This window comes from Oryctolagus cuniculus, chromosome 4, assembly GCF_051225735.1.
Source record: "Oryctolagus cuniculus isolate XC-2025 breed Fujian yellow rabbit chromosome 4, ASM5122573v1, whole genome shotgun sequence".
Taxonomy (NCBI): Eukaryota; Metazoa; Chordata; class Mammalia; order Lagomorpha; family Leporidae; genus Oryctolagus; species Oryctolagus cuniculus.
Window position 1 is genome coordinate 19,173,701 of NC_142870.1, and position 16,705 is coordinate 19,190,405.

The 16,705-nt window shown below is 37.4% G+C and overlaps 1 non-coding gene across 1 annotated transcript; it reads right to left on the reverse strand.

The window, feature by feature from the left end:
• Window positions 1–417: 417 nt before the first annotated feature.
• Window positions 418–524, reverse strand: LOC127483054 (U6 spliceosomal RNA). The gene has a single exon (XR_007909025.2). It is a non-coding gene; the product is annotated as a U6 spliceosomal RNA (small nuclear RNA).
• Between the last annotated feature and the right edge of the window lie 16,181 nt (window positions 525–16,705).

Below are 16,705 nucleotides of genomic sequence, written 5' to 3' on the forward strand. Positions count from 1 at the left end.
GAGACATTATTTACATGATGAAACATTTCAGAAATCCAGTGGAATGGGCAGCGTCGTGTGATGTAATTTCAATAGGGATTTCAGTCTACATATTTTGTAGAATGAAGCACCTCTGAATGGAAAAAAAATCCTTTCATCAACAGCTACATTGGTACCTCCTGTTTCTGAAAGAACTCTCTCTAACTTTCACAATAAGCAGTTGAATCTTCCCACCCCTTCCTTTCGAGCCTGATCCAGCAGCCAGGACTGCTGCTGGCGTACTTCTCTTTGAGATTTCTCTGGGAGCGTAAGGCCTCCTTTGATTACGGTTTCTGAGACACAATACGCCGTCAGAGTGGAAGAAACTTCTTGAATGCTTGTCCTGCCATGACTCAGTGATGCAATTTCTGCTCTGCTCTCCCCCCACTGCAAGGAGGGAGAAATAGGGGTTGTTTCATGAAGTCGTGTGTTGTCCTCAGGCAGAGGCCATGCTAATCTCCGCTCTATGATTACGATTTTAGTATATGTGCTGCTGAAGTGAACACAGAAGAGATTTTGTGCACCATTTAGTAGAATTACCCCCAGATATCTGATGTTTTTGTATTACTTTCTGCAATTTATTTTTATTTGTTCTAATAGATATCATGTAATTATTTTTATTTATGATCTTTATATAGTGATATGACTTAATTCACTTTTAACTTAATAGTTTAGAGATCATTTTGGAAATCTCGTGTAAATGTAGTATGCTTGTTCTAGAAATAATGGCACCTTTATTTCCCTATTAACTAGATTTAGATATTTTCCTATCATCTTATTTCATTGGCTAAGGACTGAATGAAATAGCAGGGCATCATCATTTTATTCTAAGCCTTAGGTCATTATTTTGAGCATTTCACCATGGTTTTCTATTTTTCTTGTAGGGTATTTGTGGAAAGGGAATTCCTTTCCATTTCTGATTTTCAAAGAATTGTTTACTTGGTTGGTTGCTTTTATCATAAATTATTGCTAAATTTTACCAACTGGTTTTCTGTATCAATCAAAGCTGCCATGACTTTTGTATTCAATAATGTAATAAACTGTATTGATCACTTTTTAAACTATACTTATCAGTTGGAATAACTTCTACTCACTCTTGTAGATGGAACTCTCTAAAGTCTGTTAAAGCATCTCTCAAATGAATTAACATTTCAGTTTTACTTGAAATTTATCAAAAGGAAGGCGCTTATAAATATCACAATTTAGAAAATTACTCAGCAAAAATAACTTTTATGCAGGAAAATAGCTGTAAAATAACCTTTAGATTGAATAAGCTATAATGCAATGGCTGGTTTAAATTATATAGTTTTCATGAGATTAGTACAGAGCATTAGGTTCTTTCTAAGGTTTAACGCATTTAAGATTTTAGGAAGGGCTTTTAAGTTTATTAATGTCTACCAGCAAAAAAAAAAAAAAGATAGAATAATTCAATCAAAACCAGCAACAACTTCCAAAGGGAACATCTAATCACATTCAACCATCTGATTCTTTTAGGATTGTTCAAGGTTTATTTATTTATTTGATGTATAACATTTGTACTTATTTATGAGCTACAACATTGTAATTTGGTAGATTCATATAATGCGTAGTGATCAAATCAGTATAATTTGCATTCCCATATCTTCAGGTAATTATCCTTTCTATGTGCTGGAAACCTTAAAGCTTTTCTCTAGTTATTTTGAAATATGTACTTCTGGGTGCCAGACTAAAATGCCCTATTATGCCACATAGCACTAGAACTACTACCCCCACTTCTGTGTTTTGGTTCCCATTATCTATACTCTCTTTTCCCACACTCCCTACCTTTCCTACCCTCTATGAGCCTCTACTCTACTCTCTACATCTATGTGGCCAACATTTTTAGCTCTTACAATTAATAACTTTTTAATGCTAAACAAAGTATTTGTTTATTATCTTAGACATGCAAAGCAGAAGCTTGCTCAATATATCATCCAATTACAGAAAGAAGAAGTAGTTCATGACAAAAAATTTAAACATCCAAAATATACATCAAGTAACTAAATAGTGGTGGGAAGAATAAAGTGGCTTTTTTTGGCCAGTGCTCTATTGAGTCCAGCTGATCTCCCCAGGAAGGTACATACCCTTTGATCCATCACCTAAATTTCTAGGTACTTGATGTACATTTTGGATACTTACATATGAATCTATTAAGTCTTCATTGTAACATTGCTGATACCAAAACTCAGCAAGGAAACGAGACAGAAAGAGAAAATAGAGAATAAAATACTTCAAAGCTTATAACTATGAAAATGGTTATATAATTAAGATCCACAGTTAAAGTCAAACAATTTTCAGCAACCATTCAAAGGACAGTTAAATAATGTTTTCAATAATATGAGAAATACCATATGTTATTAACTAAACAATATAAAAGAAGATTCCAATATAGTACATTCTCACCAAATATAATGTATATAAAATAGTGTATATCGAATCATGTGTATTTATATGGGAAAGTTGTGCAAAATTATTTCTGAAGTGTTATGTTTATTTCTTCTTTTATTTAAAAAAATTTTAAAGATGTTTGCTTTCCCAATAAGAAAAAATAAACCCCGAAATACTATATTTTGTTATAATTAGACACAATATAATCTCCTCGCATTATCTTATAAAAGCCTCTATAATCTTTATAAAAGAATCTTGTACACACAGCAATTCTTTAACATGTTTTGCTGAAGATATATTAGAAGTCCAAGAGAGGCCCTCCAATTTAGCTTCTGTCTTATTTCCTACTCTGCCTTATTGAGAACACACCATTAGTGTGTTTTCATTCTAAGCACGCCTGCCACAAGTAGAACACATTATTTTCTCATAGCCTATGGCAGCCTCTGTGCAAATCGGCTGTCAAGTAACTCACCAAATGCAATTTATCCAGTCCTCCTTATACTTGCTGGAGTTTCTGGAATTATGGAGTAACTGGCCAGTTACTGCATTTGGTCCACAGCAACACTTGGGTACTCCATCAAGCAACAGCATTTGCCTGTGCAAAAAGGATGAACATCTGAATACAGTGGACAGAAATGTCACCAAGACAAAGGTGGCAGCATCCCTAAAAGCCGAGTAAGAGCAAGTAGGCAGGAGCGGCGGTGAGTCTGAGACATCAATGTGTGAAATACGTGGTGCCAAGGCACAGTTTTGGCTGAGGACAAGCGTGAGTACAGGGTGCTTGGAATAGTCAGTCGCTTTCACTTTAGTAGCATTATGCTTAGAAAAATTATTACCGAAATGTTGCAAGTTTATTGGTTCTTATTATCACTGCATACGATGCCTCAGAAATAATGGACAGCTATGAAAAAGTAAATATTTTCCCATATACAAGGTAGAATTCAGTTCCTAATTATCTGTGGATTTTTTTTTATCATAAATAACATGAAATCTTGTTGCTATATATCTGCAAGCTATTAGCAATTGTTGTTTTCCATAAAATAACAACATAAATTGTTCTTTCCAGATATTCCAAAACATCTCAAAACTAGTACTCTTGTCACTAGCGACAAAGTATTGATTGTACGCATGACTAAAATAACAAATATTCAGCTCTTTAAGGGAAAGCATTATAACTTTATTATCCAAGTAATTGGATTATCCCTTCTTTTGTACTTACTTTTTATTTGATAGCTTCTAGACACTTTTAATATTTTTCTTACATCTTTTGCCAGGCATACAAAATGTAATATAAATGTTATTGAAATATAGCTCCAACTTTCCTGACGTTCTATAAATGCAGAAATTCGGAGTGGGAAGAATGCATGGTAACTTTAGACATCTACCTTCTTGGGAAAGAAAATTTATGATTTCATCATCCCCTTTTATTATTTTGCCCTTTCTCTTAAATGTGCAGAACTACATCTGAATAATCTCTTTACAACAGATTACTTTCTGCACACATGCAAAAATTTAGAAAATTATCTTCTTATTTGTTGCCATCAATAATATTTGTAGTTTTATAGTTTTCCTAATATGATTTATAATATATTTATCATCAAGACAATGTACTATGACCTCTTCCTTTTTAATTTCATCTCATCTGCTTTTCCTTTATATCACATCAGTGGATGGTGTATATGAATGAGACTTACTTTATAGTATTTTTAAAACATTATGCATCCCATGGCTTCTATACTCTTTTCATTAAAAATACGCCATAATATCACTCATTTTATTCAATCCAATTTCCTCTATGTTTAACATTCTACGGGCTTCTAGGTGCTAGCAAGGATCCTGAATGTAATAGCATGATGAAAATTTCTCTTTCTGTTCAAACATTAGTAGGCTAGTATTAGCAGACTAGCTTGTATTAGTTTAATATTTCCACTGAGAACAATGACAAAACTGAAGATTTATGGAGAAATACACATACTTGAGACGCCAGAAAACTACCAGGTCAGCAAAGACACTCTGTGCAGAGGAGTGAACCTGATATTTCATGTTCTTTGTTCCTTGAGAATCTTTCTGAAAGTAACAGGTCAGAGAATGAGAAAATGGGCAGGGGACTTTGTAGCCTCATAGGAATGGGGATAGTAAAATGAGAATTCTACATTTGTTAACGAAAATGATTTGAGTAATCACCCTAGGTTTTCAATTGGACTACAAATGACTGCAGTCTTATGGTAAGTGTATATCAGAAATAGACCAGCCCTTGTAAATGTTGAAGCCCCAAATCTAATCTGTTCACTTTCTAATCAGATTGATTAAATTATAGTAATCAACCCATAGCTCGACAGCCTGCCAGTAGCAAAATTAAATCCTCTCTATAGGGAAATCATAAATCAGGTACTCAAATATTTTATGCATGATATCTGTCATCAGTAAAACAACTAGGTTTCTAAAGAGATAAAATATCAGAGGACCAATAAAATATTATAACCATAGAAGTGCAGATATTATAATGGCCAAGTTTGAATTTTAAAATAACTGTTATTATTTCATTATATATGATCCATTATTTAAAAAAACTGTTGCATCAAACTAAAATTCCATATCCAAATTAGTAAATTAAAATACACAAGATAGAATCTCAGAAAATTCTATACTACTAAAGAAAAGAGAAATCAAAGAAATAAAAAACACAATAACTGAAATTAGTAATTCAATAGAAAAAAAATTTAAGAGAATAGATGTTACTGATGCATGAAGTAAACTGGAGAATTGGACAAAAGAAATATCTATACCAAAACATAAAAAGAAAAGTAATGAAATCGCACACAAAGAGGAGAAACAGTGTACAAAGAAAAGTAAGTTTTGTAAATCACATTAGAGTCAGCAAAAGAGCAGAGGAGCATCAATAATGGCCAAGAATATAGCACGATCCACACAATACATCAAGTCACAGATTCAACAAGTTTTATGAACCCAAAATAGAATAAATGACAAAATAGAATAAATAAAATAAAAAAATAGATAGATAAATAAATAAATAAAAGAACAAAATAGAATAAAATGACACTTGGGCACCTGACAGTAGAAGTGCAGAATATGAAAGTCAACAATAAGTTTTAAAAACAACCCAAGGAAACAGAAATTTTAATATTAAAAGAGCAAACAAGATTCCCTCTTAATGTTAACAATGGAAACAAGAAAACAAAGTAACGACATCTTCAAATTGAGAAAAATGATTTTGAACAAAGATTTTTAGCTTACAAAAATATCCTTCAAAAACCAAGTAGGGACTTCTGCTAGCTCTTATTAAGTACTAATGATGTAAAAAATTCAACATAAAATAAATGAATATGTTAAGATCACTACTTTTGGACAGCGCCACAGCTCACTGGGCTAATCCTCCGCCTGCAGCCCCTGCACCCCGGGTTCTAGTCCCAGTTGGGGCGCCGGATTCTGTCCCAGTTGCTCCTCTTCCATTCCAGCTCTCTGCTGTGGCCCGGGAAGGCAGTGGAGGATGGCCCAGGTGTTTGGGCCCTGCAACCCGCGTGGGAGACCAGGAGGAAGCACCTGGCTCCTGGCTTCAGATCAGTGCAGCGCGCCAGCCTTGGAGGCCATTAGGGGGGTAAACCAACAGAAGGAAGACCTTTCTCTCTGTCTCTCTCTCTCTCTCTCTCTCTCTCTGGCTTTCAAAAAAAAAAAAAAAAAGATCACTACTTTTACTAACAATATTGAAAAGTGGTTACATTTTTGAATACCCATCAAATTAGAAAAGAGGACACTTAAAATCTGTGACAAACAATAACATCAAATCTAATAATAAGAAAAATGGATCATTTAAAAGTGAATAAAAATTCCCTATAAAAAACCATGAAACTTTATTAACAAAATTGAAGGGGAATAAATAGAGCTACATACTTTATTCACAGAATGAATTACTAAATATTTTGAAAATGCAATTATTACCAAATGATTTATAACCCAGTACAATTCTAATCAAAATTCTAGCAGGTAATTTTTGGAAAAATATAAACTTATTCTGTAATTTGTACTGAATTGAAAACAACTGAAAATAACAAAAAAAAATCTGGAAGTAAAAAAGAACAAAGCTGGGAGCTTAATTCCCAGAAATCAAGGTTTTAAAATCTGTTGTGGTTAAGACAGGAGATAGCAATACAGTGAGATATAAATAAACAAAACAAAAAAGATCAAGGAACAGATCCACATATACATGGACACTACGATAGAACAAAGACAACATTTAACAGAAAAAATCTTCTACTATGAATTGTGTTGAATCCATTCGTATCTGCATGGAAAGAAATAACCCTTGATCCTTTTCACACTGCATCCAAAAGCCATTACCAGATGGATTGCAGATTTACATGTAAAAGATAAAACAATAAAGTTACTGATTAAAACACAGGGGAATATTTTCTTGACATTGAGATAGGAAAGGGTTAAGTAAAAGTGAACTATAGGAAAATGAAGTTTATACATTAACCAAAAAGTGCTATTTACAGGGGGAAACAGTATATCACGGGATGGCAAACAGAATTTTTTTAAAAATTTCTACAAGCACCAAAGGGCTTATCCTTAGAATAAATTTTTAAAACTCTAAAAATCCACAAGATAAGGAATGAGAATACAATAAAAAAAAAACGAGGAAAAGATTTTCTCAAATGACCAATAAGCATATACAGTAAAAAGTTTCTTGGCCTCACAGACATGAAGGAAACATATAGTATATTAAGTTCATGTTGTGCTCACTTAAAGTAAAAAGACTGTCATCACCAAGTGTTGGATGTATGTGACTGGCTAAGATTCAAATCATACCCTGCTGATAGAAATGCAAATTGATATAACCACATTGGAAATTAGGCAGTAGCTATGAAAGCTCCATGCATATATACGTTGTGACCCAGCAATTACACACCTCATATATAACCAACAGACTTCTGTACTTCTGCAAACCGAAAGACTTTATAAAAATGTTTATTATGGCACTGTTGAAGTAGCTATTATCATTTCTACTGTTCATTACAGCCCCATTCATGACATACTGCACTGGAAACAATGCAAATTCCATTAATTCAGATATGTATGAATTTTTATGTATTCACAGAATGGAATACCATCAAGCTGTGAAAATAAATGGATTGCTGCGGCATTGATCTGTAAGGATGAAACTCACAAACACAATATTGAGAAGCCAAACTAACTATGGCACAGAAGCCAAAGGAGCCAAACACAAAATGTGCAAAGCATCAGTAGGACTCTATTTATTTGCTATTCAACAACAGGCAACGTTAAATTACTATGTGATGAATAAAGATAATAGTTATCTTCTGGGTAGGGAGCAAGAGTCAAGAGGGAAGCATGAAGCAAATTTTTCTTTTTCTATAAATTTGGTAACTTTATGAAACTTTATTATTTGTTCACTCTGTATGTGTATTTTAAGTCAATGAAAGTTTATTTAAAATTTTAAATATTCAAAGTTATTCAATGGTGTTAAAATCAGAATAGTAATTAGCTATGGGGTCCAGTCTGAGCAGGGGCTTGGAGCAGGTCTGATACTGATAATGGTACTCATCAGGGCCTGAATTGTACTTACATTAGTGTTTTCACTATCAATTGTAAAGTTTTCCTATGTGATTCCAACAAAATGTTTATTATTGATTTGTTAATACATATGGATTTTTAATACATGTTGATTTTTAAAAATTTTCTTTGTGTGGGTGTTACATTTCATATTAAGAAGAATACCATCTTGTTCCAGTTTTTTGCACTTAGGGTCAAGAATATGTCAACTAAACAACCAATGTCAAAAGCTATTTTTAGGGGCCAGCATGGTGGCATGAGGTGTGATGCTGCCACCTTTGTCCCCAGCATCCTATGGGGGCACTCATTCTGGTTGTTCCAATTCTGATCCAGCTCTCTTCTGATGGCCTGGGAGGGCAGCAGAGGATGGCCCAAGTTCTTGGGCCCCTGCACCCATATTGGAGGCTTGGAGAAGGCCCTGGTTCTTGGCTTCAGCCTGGCCCAGCCCTGGCCATCCCAGCCATTTGGGGAGTGAACCAGGGGATAGAAGATTCTCTCTCTCTCTCTCTCTCTCTGTATGTGTCTATGTGTGTGTGTGTGTATGTATCTCCCTCTCTGTAACTCTTTCTACTAAATAAATTTTGAAAAAAAAAAAGAGAGTCTCTTTCATAAAATTACAAGCTTCTATAAATAATATTATAATTATGACCTGTGCTAACAATTCCTGGAATCTGGAATGAGTTGAAGTTTTGAATCTAATGAACTATTTAAACTTCTATGGCGTGAAAATAAGTTCTACAGTCTTCAACTCTGGAAGAAGGAACAGAATCCTAATTTCATAAACAATAATGCATGTAGCAGGATGGGATAATTAGTTGCATGGGTTTAAATTATAATCACTACTAGAATTTAATTACATCTTGATCTGAAGCACTGGTGAGTAAAGCCATTGGAAGGTCATAGAAGTTTATTGGGAAAGTGTAATCTAGAATTCGAATAAATGTCACTGATAGTACAATTCAGTTTCTTCTGGGCCAGTTGCTCCCACCCCTCAGATGATGAGCTGAGCCCTAATAAAAATGGGAATGAAGCACAAATTAAGCAAATGTAAATACACACACACTGCGAAACAGAGATTCAAAGCTCTTCCTGGAGCAGCATGACTCTATGATGTTGGTGAGAAGAAACATCTGCTGCTTTGAAGCAGACACTGACACACTGCAAACTTGGAGGATGAGGACAGAAGGAAGCAGCATTACCAAAACATGGCTAATGGCCAACGTTACTAGCACTACCCACAGCACCAGCCAATGCCAGACACCACTGGAATCTGATTTCTCTCTTCCAAAGCCCTAGGAGACTGCAGCAATCATCAGAAGCAACTCAACAAAGGGCCCTTGGACCAGGTCCAGGTATGAATCCCTGTGTGCATCTTGTAACATCATAAGAGAAAAAAAATGTCGTAGATGCTGAGTAAACTTGAATACCTGAGTCCACATGGGACAGTTTGAAAAAGAAAAATTATTGGAAGGAAGACTTTATGAATGCAACTCCAGAGTCTCTCAGATGCAGGGCCAGCATTTCAGTGCAGCAGGTTAAGTGGCCACCTGCCATGCCAGCATCCCTTGTGAGCACCCATTCAAGTTCTGGTTGTTCTAGTTCCAATCCAGCTCCCTGCTAATGTGCCTGGGAAAGCAGTACAGGGCCCAAGTGGTTGGGCACTTGCACCCACGTGGGAGACCTGGATTGAATTCTGGACTCCTGCTTCAGCCTGACCCATCCTGGGACCTTATGGCGATTTGGGAGTGAAGCAGTGGATGGAAGACCTCTCTTTTCATGTGCATGTGTCTGTGTGTGTCTTCCTCTCTTTAACTCTGCCTTTCAAATAAATGGTATTTTTTTTAAAAGAAATAGCTACGAAATTACAGAAATATGGAAAATTTTGGAGGTTCCTTAATCATGGAGAGGTAAGAGGAGGTCCAGATTATTGACTTTAACTTTATTTTACTGAATCACAAGGCTGATACTTGAAAACACAAATACATTATTTGATTTTATGGATTATTTTCTATGATTAACTCTTACCTATCTTCTAAATACTAAACAAAAGTTGTGGCTTTTTTCCTTTTATTATACTTAGGAAAGTAAATATCTTAAACTGAAGCTTTTTCGATCCTTTCTTGGCAAAATTTTTATCAGCTTTCTAAAGCCTGACAGTGCAAAATAAATTAAATATCCCATGCAAAGCATATCATGGCAAAAAAAATAGAGACTCTATAGTACAGCAATCGATAACACAGTGGCATTTTGGAGCAAGGGTCTTCCTGTAGAATCACACAACATCAGATTAATGTCTTGACTCTCTTTCCTTCATTTTTTTTTTTTTTTTGACAGACAGAGTTAGACAGTGAGAGAGAGAGAGAGACAGAGAGAAAGGTCTTCCTTCCGCTGGTTCACCCCCCAAATGGCTGCCATGGCTGGCGCACTGCGCTGATGCAGATGCTTCCTCCTGGTCTCCCATGTGGGTGCAGGGCCCAAGCACTTGGGCCATCCTCCACTGCCTTCCCGGGCCACAGCAGAGAGCTGGACTGGAAGAGGAGCAACCAGGACAGAATCTGGCTCCTCAACCGGGACTAGAACCCGGGGTGCCAGCGCCACAGGCGGAGGATTAGTCTAGTGAGCCGTGACGCCAGGCTCATTCATTCTTTGTTAGCTTGAAACCATTAGTGAATAAAATATAAAGTTACAAAAATATATTAAAGATGTTTCTCAGTAAGGAGTAGATTTGGCTAAGGTGACAACTAGAATACCAGCATTCAGCTATTTCCTCCAAGAATGTAAATAAAAGGGGTAAAAAAAATGTAAAAAACAGAGAAAGAACATCTACATCAGTGTCAGAGATGGCAGAAATACACCCCAGACATACTGCGAAATTACAACCCGAAATAATCCAACTGGGGCGAGCATGAAAGTCTCACCAAGAACAAACTCATAACCCCCCTTTCCCGAGAAATCAAGAGAGGAAGATTCTGGCAGAGCTGTGGCAACTTCCTAAAACATGGAGGAGAAGCAGCTGGAGATGAGGGTGATTGACAGTGTAGTGGAAAAGAATACCTGTGGAGTCTCCTTCACACAGGGTCAAAGCCATAGGAAAGGGAAGCCCAGCGAGGAACGTATGGCCGTAGCAACCAGAGTGCGATAAGACCTTAATGCAATAAGACCTCACCTGATGGACAGGTGTCACCTTTTTATATGTGTATTTATTTATTTACATTATATATGTGAACATACACATACATAAAAGTGTAGGAGAGTTTATATTTTTTAAAAATGTTTTATTGAGATATAGATGCTATATAAATATTTATCATGTATGATTCAATACATGTATAAATATTTGATGCATACAATTTCTTAAGTTTGGATATATGCAAGTACCCACAGTTAGTAGACACATCCAGTACCTTCCAGAATTTCCTGTTTCCCTCTGCTTTTTGTCACTTTTTCCCCAATAAGGGAAACGGCACAGCCTTTCAGAGTTGCTTGGATGAAGGATGGCAGTGTTCCCTGGTCTGATTATCAAACTGTCCCCTTGCAGATTCCTCTCTATTGCTTCAGGGAATAGACCCTCAAAACTGATTATGGAAGATATTACTATATGATCATAAAAAGGTTTACAACAGAATATAGCAATGTTGCTCCTAACAGCCTCAAGCAGGGAACAACCCAAAGCATCCATCAAAGAAGAATGAATAAAACAATGTTATTATGCTCATACAATAAAATCATGTTCATACATACAAAGACATGAATAATGACACATGCTGCAATGCAAAAGCTTCATGTTGCAAAAAGATATACATATCAAAGGATACATTTTTGTGATGATATACATTTGTATGAGATTTAAAGCAGGCAAAAGCAACCTATGCGATACAAATTTTAATGATGGCTGTCTACAGGGAATTTTTCTTGAATGGAGGTATAACAGAATTTCTGGGGTGATGGAAGTGTTTTATATTATGTTGTTTATATTCATTTGTCAAAATTTGTTGAATGCAATCTTTGACATGTTTTTTTCAGAATATGTAAATTTTACTTCAATTATTAAAAGAAGTGAGTGATATCCAAAAAAATAGAATTGCTAATACCTTTCCTTCCACAGAAACTTCAGTTTGAATTATCCATATACTTTCATCAAACATAAAGAATACAGGCAAGAGATTACAGTATCAGAATGAAACATGGCAGTAAGAAAAGACACATTAAATAGGGTGGAATGGGAAGTTTCACATTCACCACATCATCTTTTCCCCAAGCCTGAGTAACACAGCAAGGAAAGCAACACCCTTTGCATGGCAGAAAGAGTGATGTTAGCATTCAGTTTTTCCATGGATTCTAACACCAGACCCACTGTAGTAAAATCTAGCATGAGGCTTTTGCATGTATTCCTTGGAGCCTCATGCTTCAGGCCTCCCTCAGTGGCAAACCAACCTCCAATCCCTATGTTCTAAACTACCTTTGGCAGATACTGCCTATAGTCCAGTCCCTGTGGTCCCAGCGTCCAGAGACCCTATGCTCCAGGCTATCCCAGTAAACTCCAGGACCAGGTCAGGTCCCTCCTCTTGAGTTAGACACAAGTGTCATAGCAGCACCATGCTACATTCGTACACTGAGACTCAAGGCCTACTTCTGTGCCAAGTAAGTCCCACATAGACATGGTTTTTAAGCCATTCCACATGGGCACAGGCTCCAGCCCCTTCCCTCATGGACACAGGCTCCAGGTCCACACCCAGAGTCCAGTCAATAAGCCCCTTCCTGTAGTTGCTGGCACCAGAATAGCTTATGTGGATGCAAACTCCCAGCTTGCCTGAGGAGATTCAAGTTCTAAGCCATACCCTCTGGATCCAATCTCAAGTTTACTGACTTACTGACTAAGATACCAGACCACACTGAGGACTTGAGCAGCAAGACTGCTCACATGTTTCACTAAACAGCTCACCTAGAATCTGTGGATGTGCTCACCTGTGAAGGGATCTCCCAAAGATGACCTGCAAAAGGAGAGATACCTTCAAAAGCACAGACATTGACACAAGGCTAAAAGGATCATGAATAATCAGGGAAACATGACACCACCAAAGGATAAATAATTGAGCACTAGTAACCAACCCTGAATAATAGAGATTTACAAACTGCTTGACAAAGAATGCAAAACAATAATCTTTTATTGTTATTGTTGTTACTGTTGTTTATTTGAGAGGCAGAATTACAGAACAAGAGAGGGAGAGACAGAGAGGTTCTTCCATGCACTGGTTCACTCCCCAAATGACTAAGAGGGTCAGAACTGAGCTGATCCAAAGCCAGGAGCCAGGAGCTTCTTCCAGGTTTCCCATGTGGTGCAGGGGCCCAAGTATCTGAGTTATCTCACTGCCTTATCAGGCCATAAGCAGAGATTTGGATTGGAAGTGGAGCAGCCAGGAAATGAACTCACACCTATATGAGATGCTGGCACCACAGGCAGAGGGTCAACCTACTATGCCACAGTGCCAGTCTCAAAGCAATCATCTTGAAGTCAGATCAGTGAGCTAAAAGAGAACACAGATAGACAAATAAATAATAAAAAGAAGATAATACATGAACAATATTATACAATCAACAGAGACAGGAACCTTAAAAAAGAACTAAAAAAATTCTAGAGCTAAAGAATACCATGATTGAAATAAGGAATCCATAAAAATCTCCAGCAGCACACTCAACCATGTAGAAGAATCAATAAGCTTGAAGATACAAAATTTGAAACTACAGGGACTGGCACCATGGCGCAGTAGGTTAATCCTCCACCTGCAGCACTGGCATCCCATATGGGAGCCGGTTCTAGTCCTGGCTGCCGCTCTTCCAGTCCAGCTCTCTGCTGTGGCCTGGGAAGCAGTAGAAGATGGCCCAAGTCCTCAGGCCCCTGCAACCGCGTGGGAGACCAGGAAGAAGAGCCTGGCTCCTGGCTTCATCAGAGCTGCTCAGGCCATTGAGGCCATTTGGGGAGTGAACCAGTGGATGGAAGACCTTTCTCTGTTTCTCCTTCTCACTGTTTGTACTCTCTCAAAAAAATAAATAAAATCTTAAAAAAAAACTCAGAAATTACAGTTAGAGAAACAAAAAGGAAAAGAATGAAAAAAAGTGAAGAAGGCCTATGGGATTGCAAAACTCCATAAAAGAATGAATGCGTACATTTGGGAGGCCTAGACACAACAGACAAAAAGAAAGGGGCAAAAAAGCTAGCTTACAACAATAAGGACAGAAAACTTCCCACATCTTGAGAGAAAAATGAGCACCCACATCTGTGAAGCCTTAAGAGCCCCAAATACATTAAAAAATTATCTTCGCCAAGGCATGTTGTAGTCAAATGCTCAAAAGTCAAAGACAAAGAGAGTTTCAGAAGTAGCAAAAGGCAAAACACATCTTCATATACAAAGGAATCTCTGTAAGACTATCAGCATAATTCTCAGCAGAGATCTTTCAGGAGAGCAGAGGATGGGAAAATGCAAAGTGCTGAAAGAGAACGGCTAAACAAAAATGCTACATTCAGTAAAGGTGTTCTGCAGAAACAAAGGAGATATAAGTTTTTCCCAGACAAATGGAAGCTAAGAGTGTTCACCACCACTAGAACTGCCCTGTAAGAAATGTTAAAGTACATGCTGGGGCCAGTGCTTTGGCAGAGCTAGTAAAGCTGTCACCTGCAGTGCCAGCAGCCCATCGGGGTGCCAGTTTCTATCCTGGCTGCTCCACTTCCAGTCTACCTCCTTGCTAACGTGCCTAGGAAAGAAGTGGAAGATAACCCATTTACTCAGGTTCCTGAACCCACTTTGGAGACCTGGAAGAAACTCCTGGCTCCTGGCTTCAGCTTAGCCCAGCACAGGCAATTGTGGCCATTTGAGGAGTAAACCAGCAGATGAAAGATATTTCTCTCTCTCTCTCTCTCTCTCTCTCTCTCTCTCTCTCTCTTTCTCTCTCTCTCTGTCTCTTTCTCTCTATCTCTATATCTATATCTCTATCTCTCTCATTCTGCTTTTCAAATAAATAAATAAATATTTTTTAAAAATTACATGCTTGGACTGGTGCCATGGCATAGTAGGCTGAGCCTCTGCCTGCAGCACCAACATCCCATATGGGCGCTAGTTTGAGTCCCGGTTGCTCCTCTTCTGGTCCAGCTCTCTGCTATGGCCTAGGAAAGCAGTAGAAGGTGGCCCAGGTGCTTGGGCCCCATGCACCTGCATGGGGGACCTGGATGAAAATCCTGGCTCCTTGATTTGAATTGGCCCAGCTCTGACCGTTGCAGCCATTTGTGGATGGAACCAGCAGATGGAAGACTTTCTCTCTGTCTCTCTCTCTCTCTCAGTCTGTAATTCTCCCTTTCAAATAAATAAATCTTTAAAAAAATTACATGCTAACAACATGAAAACACAAAAGTAACAAACTCACTTTCAATGTTAAGAATACAGTTAGACTGTGAGATGCTTGATTTAGCTTAAGACACTGTGTTGAAACTCTCGCATACTCTGTTAAGAGTCCCAGGAATTGAGTCCTGGTTTTGATCTTCATTCTAACTTCCTACTACAGACAATGGAAGATGGTGGTGATTGCCCGTGTCCTAATGTCCCTGCCAACCACATGAAAGACCTGTACTGGGTCTCTGGCTTTCAGCTTCAGTCCAGCCTCAGACCATTTCATCTATTTTGGAAAGTGAGTGAAACCTTGGATGGGAGTTCTTGCTCTTCCTCTTTGTCTCTATTTCTCTCTGCCTCTCAAATAAGAAAATAAACGCATGCATTTTAAAAAGAATATTATCAAATTCAGATACTCTTAACACTGCAATCATAGTGCATAAAAATCATTGTGCTATTTTTAAAAATATTTATTTATTTATTTGAAAGTCAGAGGTACAGAGCGAAAGAGGGAGAGAGAGAGAGATCTTCCATTTACTGCTTCACTTCCCAGGGCTGAGCAAGGCAGAAGCCAGAAGCCAGGAGCTTTTTCCAGCTTTCCCACATGGGTGGCAGGAGCCCAAGCAGTTGGGCCATCTTCTATTGCCTTCCCGAGCCATTAGCAGGATCCGGATTAAACCATCAGAAGTGGAGCAGCTGGGACTCAAACAGGCACCCATATAGGATGCTGGCATCGCAGGCAGCAGCTTTGCACACTGTGACACAATGCCGGCCTCCAAAATCAGTAACTCCAAAGTACTCATGAAATGTAAACACAGAAAGTGCTAAAAATAACTACAGAGTGTTTACAAAATATAGTAATGAATGCATAATATATAAAATATAAATTATGACATCATAAGAAAATGTCAGGTAAGGATAAATTAAACTACATACTTTTTGTATGCAGTTGAAATTTTATCAGCTTAAATAATTTGCTATTAGATGTTTTAGGCAAGCTTCATGGTTACTACTAAGAAAAAACCTATAATGGATGCACAAAAGATAAAGAAAAAGAAATCAAAACATACCAGTACAAAAAAACCATCAAATCACAAAGGGAGACAGCAAGAGGAGAATGGAACAAGAGAACTACAAAAGGGTTTAAAAAGCAATTTTGTTTAAGTGGCAGTGGTAAATCGTTACATATCCATTATTATCTTGAATATAAAGATCTCAAATTCTTCCATCAAAAATAAAGTTCCTCAATAGGGAAAATATTAGATCCCATTGTGTGCTCATACAAGAGGGCAATTTTGGCTCTAAGGACA